This window comes from Drosophila melanogaster, chromosome 2L (genome assembly GCF_000001215.4).
Source record: "Drosophila melanogaster chromosome 2L".
Lineage (NCBI taxonomy): Eukaryota > Metazoa > Arthropoda > Insecta > Diptera > Drosophilidae > Drosophila > Drosophila melanogaster.
The window spans coordinates 21,006,769-21,019,516 of NT_033779.5; the positions used below are offsets into that span (position 1 = coordinate 21,006,769).

The 12,748-nt window shown below is 40.3% G+C and overlaps 1 protein-coding gene across 3 annotated transcripts in view; it reads right to left on the minus strand.

The window, feature by feature from the left end:
• Positions 1–12,748, minus strand: part of CG42238 (uncharacterized protein) — an 86,645-nt gene that overhangs the window by 41,249 nt on the left and 32,648 nt on the right.

Genomic DNA, 12,748 nt, shown 5'->3' on the forward strand with positions numbered 1-12,748 from the left:
CAGGAAAAAAGATAGTTCTTAATCTTTTAAGGATAGTACTCTTCCACGAGATACCTGCAATATATTATCTTTTCACGCCACAAATAGGACATTTTCACAATTTTCCAAACTAATTCTTTTCTGTGTACACCTCTCTTGCGAACACTTCGTCTTGGAACTATATTAATGCGTGAGCACACACAACTTGGCTACCAAGCTCAATACTTCAACCCCACGATCCCCATCTCCTCGGAGGGTTTTTCTGTACGTATAGATATACCTATATATATATATATATATATATATATATATATAACAAAAGGCGCCGTCCAGGGCATTGAGGCTTCGCTTCTTTGTTGTTGACTTAGGCCCACGCCAAGAGGCAGAAAGGCTTCTTCTTCCTAGAGTCCGGCATAAAAAACCACAAAAACCAGAGCTGGCATATTGCCGCTATTGTCTTTTATAGTTTCCTGGAACATTTGCCGCTTTGGCTTCCATCTCGGGCCACAGCAGCACCAATACCATACCATTCCATTCCATAGCATACCGCACCACCACCGCCGTTAGTGTGGTGCAATACTTGTGCCCCAGAGCTTTCCCTTTGGTTATTTCAACAGTGCCTCGTGTGTTATACGTCTTCGCGGTTGCCATCGGAATAGTTGGGCCCGAATCTACTGCCGTATTCTTTAAATATGATTTAAAACTTTACCGCAGCCATTTGCCAACTGTAATGTGACCCAGTTAGGGGTGGACTGTGGGTCGAGGTAGTGGGCTATTGTGTAAGAAAGTTGAAAGAAAAGTTTTTGAAGGCAAAGCGAACATATCTTTGTCAACTTATCTTCTCAATTGACTAACAATGTTATATCAATTTTAAAACAGTAAATAAATTAGCCTACCTATAAAGCCTATTCATGACACTGATTTTAAATTGTGCATCAAAAACTTATCCCATGTAAAAACAGATTGAGGAACTGATTTAATTTCCTCTAACTAAAACTCCCACATGGCATTCACTTTTTTATTCAATTCCAATTCCAATTTCGAAGAGATCTATAAGTCTATATGCAGAGGTATTTGAAAGTGTCGTCTTTTGATTTTATGCGAAATCAAAAACCGATAAAATCCAAGAGCGACTTCCAAGGCAGCAGGACAGTTGGTAAAATATATAGATGTTTTATGCCAATAGGCTAAATCGTATTTCCCATTAGAGCACAGTGGGCTTCCTCGCTTTTACTAGCTCCATTCATCTGCAATCATAAACTGCACAATGGGGTGGCGCAGCTTAAACTCAATCTGCTCGGGGAGTCTAGTTTAATGTGGCACATCAAAACTTAACGACAACACCTACTCCAGTTTGTTTTATGCCCACAAAATGAAACAAAAGACCGACTCGGATTCGCTGGCTAGCTGCTTGTACTAATGCCGTGAAACCATGCCAAATGGAAAATACGGACGGGAGCTCATAATTTTACACAATTGTTGCCCCCAAAACTTATGAAACATGCATGTCCGTCGACACCCCAACAAAAACTTAAAGCACCAAATAACGACAGCACCAAAGGCACTTGAACCGATGCGGCACACACAAAAAACTGAAACTGCGGAAGACAGAGAAAAAATACTTAAGAGGGTATCATTAAAAAAGCACAAACCCTAAAAACAGAAAAAACCAAGACCAAGACCCACGAATCTCGCTCCCAAGTTGAGAATCTCGCTGCAGCAGCGGCGTAACGAATTTTTATTTGGCTTTTTTCTGGCCAAAGAGCAGCTGCCGCCGAGATCCGAAAAAGGGGGAAAATCTCAGGAGAAGAAATGGCAGATAATACAGTTGATAATAATCCCCAGCAATGTAACTCAATCTCTGCTTCTAAGCCTCGGCCAATGGGATACGAAAGCGAGCAGGATGCATGGAGCACATACATCGCTGAAGCTCACCAGAAGAAATAAATATGGGTATTGGGTAGTTTCTGCCGAAGCGAATACAAAATATGCTATAAGAAATTCTAAGACTTAAGGAGACTAGGCAATTCTAAGAGATCAAAATAATAAAAACAGATTACTTACTTTTTATTGTAATGTAATGATGTAACTTGTAACAACTAATACAGCATTTTTTTTTTTTTTTTTGAAAGACAGTGTCAATATATATATTGGAAATGAGTTTACTGCTCCAAAAAATTAAGCTGAAGTGTGATTTGAAATCTAGTAACTTCCCAGAAGCGTATCAGAGTCACCACACTGAATCCCAGAAATAACTGAGATCCCAGCAATGCGCAGAATAACGTGCATGAATGATGAAATGCAGCGAAGGCTGCCAAGAAGCGGCGCTCAGCAAAGATGCAGCGGCACGGGTAAGAAAAGAGCAGAATAAAGCTGAGACAAGGGCGGAGAAAAAGGGGGACTTTGACTGGCTTTGGGACAATGGTGCGGCCTGCTATTAACGTCCAGCGCACACATGAAACAAGATATTTGTACCAGGACCCGATGAAGTATACTTCTTCGTGGCTCTTAAGTCGGTGCTATTATTGCCTGTAAGACTTCTTCTTGGCCTTAAACTGGCACTGGGACTCCGACCTGGGTTGCGACTGAGGCTGGATCGAGGGTTTGAGGCAGGAGGCTCTTGCAAGACACCGGAACGGGTTTGTCAGTTTGACTTTGACTCCTCGCAGGCCGGCCAGTTTTCGTGATGCACTGCGAGAAGAGCAAATATGAAGTGCATTCAATTTCTTTGAATTTCATCTATGTTTTCATGTATGGAAGAAAGTTTTAAAACGAACTTGAATTGAGTCTACAAGTGTGCTGCGAACATTAAAAACTATATTTCGATTCCAACTCAAATTAAACAAATATACTATTATTATTTTTCCCACTGTAATGATGGCACTCTGGGTGCTGCCTTCCCGCAGTTTCATTTCGGGCCTTCTTGCCGCTGATCGCCGACTTGTGTTCATCTTTGCCTTCGTTTTTCGAATTTTTTGTTTCTGGTTCTTGTCGGCTATACCAATATACAACGAAACGACACACGCTGCATGCGGTGGGGTCCGTGGTGCGATACTCCCGACCAAAACTCGAAACCGAGGACCCAAGACCGGACCAGGGGATCTTCGATGGACCGGTGTGAGTAATAGGCGGCGTTGCCGTTGTAGTAAATGAGCTTACCAGGTGATACCAAAACACAAAAGAAATTATAGTAATCAAATCATTTTTATGTTAAATTATGATCGACAGCAGGCAGGCGATGCGGCGCGGTGCGGTGCGGTGCGATCTGATGGCAACGATGGGAAGAGGCTCTTCTGTGTTCATTGTATCTTTGAGATACAAAACTGCATGATGGCCCGTGCAGTCAGTCGTAGTGGGTTTTTAATGAAACTTTATACTAAATAGCAAATTGTTGTTGTTGTCTTGTCTTTTGGCTTTATGTGATGTGTGCAGCGCGGTTGGTCGGTCGGTTGTTTGCTGGTGTTGCGCAGCTCTAGCCGTGGCTAATTATCTTTTGGATTGCAACAAGTTTATTAATGTTTATGTGCTGGTGTATAGAGCGCCCGGCTTCGTGGCTAAAATTTATTGTTGCACTGCTTCATTGAGGCGCGGCGGCTGTGGCAGCGCGATTTTTAAAAGGTTTCAATGAACATTTATTATGATTGCAGGCCGGTCCCATGGTCCCCGGGTTGCAAGCTTCAAGCTTCAAGTCCCTGGTATCTGGTCCCTGGTCCCTGTTCCCCCGATCTTTGGATTTGCTCTGGAGGCGAGCCTTTGGCTAATAATAAACATGTATACATAGTTGTTGTTGGCTAATATATCAACATTCTGGGCCCCAACAAAATAAATGCTTATGTGTTCCCGATCTCCTTTGCCCAAAGTCTGCACTTTGCCAGTGTTTATTCATTGTGCCAAATCCATAAATCATAGGAATTATGTTTATTCGACTGGGAACACCCAGCAAGTGCAGTTTCAGTTGCAGTTTTTCTTAATGAAAATGTTTAAATAAAAGCCCACTCAGTGTGTGCAAAATAAATCAATGGAAATAATAGAGAAGAGGACACATGCACATAATCCGGATGCCGTTCTGAGTGGATTTTAATTAAATTTGGTTTATGTGTTTGTGATTTAGAGCGCGGCAAACATGAAAAGGATTTTTTATTCGTTCTCAGATATATATATATATATATTTTTTTTTTTCTTTGATGACACATGCATGCAGTTTCAACAGCAATCAGTCAATTAAATGCGAGCCCCACCGATTGCCATTCATGGCAAATAGGTTAAAATATCTTTGAGTTATTACTCTCGAAGAGAGAGTGTTGAATGTTGATTGGTAGTGCGAGAAACTTAATTGCATTTCAGAATCCGAAGATTTAATCTTAAGATTGTTCAGAGGGGATAAAACCGGATTTATTTCATTATCTTGACAAATACCAAAGGCAAAAGCCAAATGGCATCAAAAATTATTAACTAATAAAAAATAACAAGTTAACTATAAAACAACACTCAACAATTCAACCCAATAGGCTCTTAATTAAATATTATTTAGTCATCTAACGACCTAGCTTTTATCACACAGCATAATAAATTAATTTGCCAAAATGGCTGATGAATTTCACATGAAATAGAAAACACACAAAACCTTGACATCCAATAGACCAGATCCAAGTCGCATAAATTTTAAATTGATTTCCGCACACACGCAAACACTTTTGACTTGAGGCTGGAAAAATCCGTTCGAGCACTTACATCTGCAAATAGAGAGGGAAAATGGGAAACTTAATTAGTTAAATTCACAAACAAAGGCAAACACAAACAGAGGCAAACAGAGATGAATGAAAAAGAGACTCCGGAGCCAGTTAGCAGATGAAGACAAATAAAAGTGAAGTGGAGTCAAGTCGAGTCCACTGTCAGGTGGAAAAGTGAGGTAAACTGCAGATATCGGCTGGGGATAAGGACCAGACCAGCGCAAACCAAGCCAAACCGAGCCGGGCAGAACGAGACCAAAGATGCCCAAGATACCCGGGTGTTGTGTGAATCCCCCAGAGAGTGAAGTGCAAAAGGATGCAAGCCGTCACGTAGTTCTTTGGCATGTGACGTCACACACACACACACACACTCGCACACACAATTGCGAGACATTTTAATGGCTAATTAAATTGAAACAGAGCAATGCTTTTTCCACAGCCACCCAGGCATCTGTTTCCCATTTTATTCCTTCTTTCCCAACGACACAATTACAAATTGCCTTTCACAGCTGCAATAGTTGTGCTTGGAAATGGTAAATGGCAAATGGTCCGGGATCTTGAAATAGTAAGAGGGCGCTAAAGATAATGAATCGAATGACAGGAATCCCAACTCATTACGTAAAGAGCTCAGGTGCATCGGAATTTTCATTTAATGCACAAGTAAAAATTTACTTTTGAAATTCATGTCATTAATGAACTCTGTAGAAGTGATATTATGTTGTCGCAAATAATTAGAATATTTGATCTCAAACTAACATAAGATCTGTTAAATACACAATCGGTCCCTTGGCTTAATTTTTAAAATTAAACTCTTAAGCCCCTAAATTTGCAGCATGCTGAGTCCTCCGCTTTTTGTTGTAAAACATAAATGCTATCCGAAATCTACTGCCGCTTAGTAGATTATCGTCCACAATAAAATCTAGTCCACAATAAAATCTAGTGTAAAAAAAGATTTAGATTTTTTAGAATTTTAACGAGTCATTCATAAATTCTGATCTTGATAGTTCCCAGTTTATTAAGTTAAATCATTTCAGAGCCACAAACACGCATTCAGAAATAATCAATAAATTGTTAACTTTCTTATAGCGGCTTAAAATGTAGGCTATAGAATATATATCGAAATAAACTGACAAAAAAAGCGGGGTTAAACGTGTGGCGGTTCATCTTCAAAGTGAATAAATCGAAATGTGTCGGGTTCCTCGCCTCCAATAGCTGCCAAATGATTTCCCAAGAAGCGTATCTCAGTGTTGCCTTTTTCTGGTTTTTGGACAACAGGAAATCGCTGGCAGCCTCCGAATTTTTAGACAACGCTTTTCGGTAGATTCTAATACAGTATGCTAACACCTTCACCGCGCTCTACAGCAACTCTACCGTATTCCTAATCTTCTCGGGTCTCTGCTGTATCTCCTGGACATGTGAGAAATGTTGCGCATGTTCGGACAACTTTTGCACGATAATTAAATATTTTTAATTGCTGCCATGCACAGAATGCTGCCGCTGCTGCATTCAGCAGCACTGAGGCAGCTTTGCAGAGGAGCAAAAATTATTTCCATAAAAGTGCAAATCATTAAATCTTTAGCCGCAGGAACATAGCTCTAATATTTGCCACAACCATTCGAGCGCATGTATCTACCAGATGCAGAATGTTTCTTTCCTCTTTATTCCTCTTTTTTATTTCTTCCTCTACAGCTTTTCCACAAATCTGGCTTGCATTTTCGGATATACCAGAGATTTAGTGGCTTGGAGGAGTGGACAGAATTAAGGCGCAGTCGCAGTGGCAATGCCACACAGTGCTGTTAATATAGCTTTTTTCAAGTTGAGGCTAAGTGTTCATCCAAAGGTGAAAGCAAAATGGCAGAATAGTATTATGTGTGTATAACTTGAATAATGTTAACGAATATTCTGCTACTAAAATGAGGCACTTTTTCTAACTAAATGTGGGAATGCGAAAAGTTAATATTAATATTAATAAAGAAAATCAAATTTGTTAAATAACTGACTACTATTTTAAGAAGTCGCTTGGAAATGTTTACACTCAGATTTAGCGGTTTTTTTTATTTGCCAGGCACCACCGTTTGCCAACAGAAAGAAGCAACAAAATTCATGGAGCCGCAGCAGAAGTAGAACTTTGTGTGAGTTGGTTTGTTTGTTTGGCGCTGCCATAAAGCTGAAGCCAGTTTTGTTTTTAAGCATACATCGCACACAGACGAAGATCCCCTCTTAACCCCTACTTCATGCTTAACCCGCCACTACCCACTCCAGTGCCGACTAGCTCGTATGGCTTCCTTGCCGCTACAGTTGCAGTTCCAGTCAGAGTTGCACTTAATGCATTTTTTTAATTTCATTTTTCATGAAAATATTTCGTGAAATTATAACGTGGCGGTCTGTGGCTGCCCTCCTCCCTACCGAGTTTCCTCGTGATCTGTGGCCACTTTGGCCCATAATCGTATTTATAAGATACAGTTTTACTTTGTCAAGCCACTTTTTCAGCATGGCATATTTAGTGCGCACTTGGATGGGTTTCCTTTGTGGGCCAGCTCTCAAGAGTTTCCCTCCAGCCCCGGGAGAGGGATCACTCGCCGTGATCTAGGAAGATGATCCATCAGTGAGTTGCGTAGGTGTGAAAACTACAGGTATGCTAATGAAGCTGTTGGACCATGGGAAAGAATTTAGATTCCCGGAAGGCGGAGAAAGTTCAAGTGATTTGGGCATTAATTTGGTGTTAAAGAAATTATCTGTGATTTTATTAGAATAACTTGCATAATTTATATAAAAATTGAAATAGAAAAAAATAGAAGAAATAAAATAAGGTAGTTAATTTAAACTAAATGTTATCTCGCCCTATAAACCCATAAAAATCTATACTTAAGTCCCCGCTTTATTTCATCACACGGCTTATTAATTAATTTCCAACCCTTAAACGAATTTTGAGCTGTCTTAACAGCTTTAAGTGTTTGTTTGTTATCGCAGTATGGCAAATTACTTAGGCCTCACTGCCCAATATTGGTGTAGATACAATAAATATCTGAACGGAGATCTGCATAGGATTAATGCAAATTTCACTTAGACAAATTGCTGAAATAAACCGCGAGTTTTTTTTTACCCACCCCCGAAAATCCCATCACAACAGCAATCCCATCATCGGAATAACAAGCGGGACGAAGGACGTATCTAATTGAAAGTCCCCAGTCCTTCCGTAAAAGGCCTCTATCAACAACAGTTTTTCCAACCACTCCACTCAACGTAGCCGGTTGCATGAGAGCGTAAAATCAGCTTTCGACCGAGCCAAATACACAAAAACATTCCAATCAGCGGCTTAAGAAGAACCTGGATGGTCCAACGCAATTCATCGAGGGGTTGATACTGGCCACCATGAAGAAGGGTTAGGACAACGACAGGAGGGTGTTTGATTTGGGCCCACATGGAAAATTAATTAAATTTGATTGTCTTGAAATTTATGGCCATCACTTTGTGATTGTATCCAAAATCGTTGGAATTTGTTGAATGGTATTACGGTGAAGTTTTAAGCAAACTAAATATCTATAAAAAAAAAAAAAAAAACATTTAAATTCAGACAAAAATCGGTTTTGTATTGAAGGTGTTTTCTTTGGGAAAGATGTGCAGCTGAATACCGAGTCTTATTCTGAAAAACAAAATAAGAATTCTTAAAAGTTTGCACTTCTACTCGAAATAAAAATGTCGTAAAAATTTTTCCTGTGTAACCTAGCCATCCCTTACGTCGGTTGCTCCCTTGAAATGTATCTTTTGTATCTTTGTGCACTTAACACGCATTCTAATTGCAAAAGCCGAGCTCCGAGAAGTGAAAAGAAATTATTAACAACAAAAGCAGAAGCTGGAATTCCACTTGGCTGCGATCTGGGACTGGGTCTTGGTCTGGGAATAATACTCCGTCTCCAGTTGGCGTGTGAGTAAGTGCGCCCCGAAACGGAAGGCTTGGACTGAATGGCGAGGTAAGGGTTAAGGCGCGGCGGGGCTGCGGATGCGAACGGGGATGGATGGGGGTATATAAAGCGTAGCAAAACGTTTGCACGTTGAAGGCATAATAATAAAAGGTTAAAAAAGGCGCAAAGAAGATTAAATGCTTGAGAAGATGCAATATTTTTTGCTTCGCCTGCTGCTGCTGCTGGTGCTGCTTTTCCTCTTCCTTTGCCTGCAGAAAGGGGGCGGGGCAGGGCAGGGCGGGGCAGACACTGCACTTATGTTGCTTTGTTGCTGTTGTTGCCTGCCGATTGCAATGTTGCCTTTGCAGTGCTGCAGTGTTGCTGCTGCTAGCCCGCCTTGTAATTGCACATCATGTAGCTGTTGCCGTTGCCAGCTTTCGACCTGGACTTCAGAGATCCCCCCTGCCCCGCTCCACCTGCCCCTCCCACGGCCGACAACCACTTGCCTTTTAGTTAACTATTTTGTGTTCAAGTTGAAGGCACATGGTAATGGCAATGGTTGCATCTTGCTCACATATTAATTGCCGCACGGCTGCGCGCCTTTCTGTGGCTCCCCAATCACTTGGGCTTCCAGTTTAGACTTAGACCCCTCTCGTAGGTGCATATACACGAATGTATCTACAGCTTGGTCTTCGGCTGCATCACGCAATCGCCTTTCGCTTTGCTATACACTCGACCAATGGGTCTTATTGACTGTGTGAACCCAAAGGATAGATGTGAATTTTTGAGAGTATCATATATTCTTATCTAATCTATGTAAGGACAGTAGTTCATTTAAATAGGAAAACGAGATGATTTAAGTTAAAAAACGTCAAATTATGGAACTTTTTACGTTTGGTTTTTAAATTTCACACATAAATATTACAACTATCCCCACAACTGATTTCAAAAACGGTTTATATATGTCCCAAACTAGTTTATACTCTTCAGTCTGGTCTTTTTACAGAGCATTCTTAGTTCTACCTGTAAAGCCGCGTTTACCTTAGCCTTACTGCTTCCCCTTCCCCTTTTATGCGATATTTAAACAAATTGCTTGTAGAATATTTGTGACATTTTGTCATGCCCGGCGAGTTATGTGAGTTCGCCTCGTCGGCGGCGAGTGTGAGTGTGTCTATAAGCCCCACGTTCCAGGCTCAGCGGGCAGTGAAAATTGAGTACAAGTTGCTTTGAGTTGCATCATCAATCATTGCACACGTTGAATGATGTTTTGTCACAGATATGCCGCCGGCAGCAGAAAAAGCAGCATCAGGCGCAGCCAGCGACATCAGCTACACCAGCAGCATCAGAAACAGAACCCGAGCAGACGAAGATTTTGGATGGAGAACGACGGAGGTATCTGTCAGCTACAAAAACAAGTCAAAATATTTATAAAAGTCAAAATTGTCGCACAGTTGGTGGGAGGAGGTGGAAGATGGGAAAGGTGGGGTAGGTGGGGTAGTTGAGTTTGGGATTTTCGTAGTCGTACTCGTATTCGATTTCGATTCGGTTGCCTGCTGGTTAACATACACACACCTAAACACACCCCGAGCCATCATCTCTCATGGCATTGTAATTAATAATCCAAGATGCGCGTTTCGTCATTTTGAGCTTGAGAAATGACGCCGAGAAAAGTTATTCTTGCGAACCATTGTCCACATCGATTGGATATCTGCAGCATACATACGTACTCGAGCTTCGTGTAATGACAAAAGTATTTGTAATTTTCCGTTTTCGTTCCGTTCTTTATTATTTTCTCCTTCATTTTCGGTGAGGTGTCCCCAAAGCGTTTTGAGTTACAGCAACGGAAACTTGAGAAATTGCTCTAATCAAAACTTTTAGAACCAAGACGAAAAAACTTGAAACTTTAACTCGAAGATAAATGATTTGAGTGTGAAAAGTTTAGTTTAGATTAAAGTTTCATAATTAGTCGGCAAATAAATCGGATTAATTCGCTTTATGAAAGCATTCAATTGTGAAATGAAATTTGATTCACAAAACACCGAAATTTGAAGCATAAACTAATCATGCCCAAATACCACAAAAACCGAGAGGTAAAATTAAACAATTTAAGGCAAATTTAGTGACTGTGTCTTCGTTTTCATCTTTCCCTTATCAGCATCTGATTTGTCAACTTTAATTATTGGCCACAAAAACCAAACTCAGACTGAGACACGCTCGGAGAACTTTAAGCCTAACCATGTCAATTGTTTGACATTAAAATGCGCAGAGAAAGACAGTACAGAACTGGCTCTAAACAAAAAGCCAAAATTGAATTCCAAAAGCGAAGTAAGGAGGGATGCAGGAGGCGAGTCGAGAGTAAATGCCGCAAATAAAATGAATTAAATAAGAAAACTACCGCTGTCAAAAGGTTTAACATTTCACTTAAAAACAAAAACAACCGAGAGTCGAGAAGAAATGCTGAAGAGCCGAGTTGAGAGTAGTGTTCTGCGTGTGTTTTGCCTGATTCTCGGTTTCGGTTTCGGTGCTTCGGTTTTGTGCCTTCACTCAGCTGAAGTCGAACAACAATTTCCAAGAAAATTAAAACATGTAAAGACATATCTTTTCATCTGACAAACATGGACCTGGACGGTGTCCCATGCATATGTAAATATATCTGCGTTTCTGCCCCTTGTCTGCCTGTTCGACTCCTACATTTAACATTTAACTCTTTTGTCGAACATTTGACGATGGGGCACCCGAAAAATAAGATGAGCGTAACCTAAAGCTCAAAAGGAAATTACAGAAATGCCTGAAATCTCATAAATACTTCAATCAAGTATGTCCAAAAATAAGCAAAGATATTTAAGCCCAGGGGCCGGGAGTGAGTGCCTCCAAAATGCTGAAGGTATATACATAGTCCCTAGTCCCCAACCCGAATGGCGACAACATCTCCTGAGGGATCGGGATCGGGATTCGGATCCCAAGACAAAACGGAATACTGCTGTCTGGCATTTCTTATTTTATTTTTTATCCCGACTTGAGCCCGCTCGTTGTTGTCCGTGTGCATTGAAGTATGTGTCTTGTCATGACATAAGAAATTGACTCCACTTGAATTCGAAAAAGGAGTGCATCGGCAGCAGCATCAACAGCAAATGAAATTAAAAAGTAAATGCAACCATAAATGCAAGCACCAGACAACCGAACGATGTCGAAGTATCTGTATCTGTATCTGCGGAACTTGAGCGGAGCGGAGCAAATGAAGTGCCTGGACCCGACTTGTAAAGACTTGGCAATAGCAGCAGCAGCAAACAACACATGAGAGTTCCTTTTGATTTGCTCAAGGAGTTTGTGAGGCGAACTTTGGAGGGAGAGTAGGTATTGAAGTTTGGAAAATTACTGAAGAGACTTTAGAAGGTGTAAGCTCTGCTCTTTTACTATTCATGTTGAGCTTTTGCTTTGAACACCTCTCAACGGATGCAATTTAGTAATATTTATTAAACTAAATACATTTTATTAATTGTGTAAGGCATAACATAAAAACAAATAATGGTTGACTTACAGAAGACATGCTTTAAAATTGACTTTAGGGCCCTTTTAAAAGTCGCAACTTCTTAAAATTCTCTTGCGAAGGTGAATATTTTTTATTAATGCACAATAATTTACAAAATTGGTAAGACCCAAGTGGCTGCCTCCTTATTCTTTCTTTGAAATCTCTTTTTACCTTTCGCACTCGAACTTTTCATTTATCAATAATCAATAAAATATTAAAACTTCCCTCGCCCATGTTTTAAGCTTTATTGGAGACTGCAACTGAAATGAAGCATCCTCCTTTTTTGATTTCTTTTTTTTTTTTTTGCATTTATATGTCCGCCAATTCATATACATACATACATATATAAGAGTATGTGTCTGTGGGTTTTGGCGCTCGCCGTATTGATCATTGTTTTTGGTTGACTGCGCTGTCTTAATTTTTGTTTGGCTAAAGCAATCCTTTTTGCCTCCTGCGCTGCCGTACTTGCATCCATTCGTTTATTTGGATGGGAGTTTTCAGTATAGTGGTGCGTTACTCAATAGGACCAATAAATTTATAGATCTTTATAAAGTTAATAAACTATTTTTCAGTTAGTTTTTGTTTTAATGCCGTTCGACTTTTGGTAT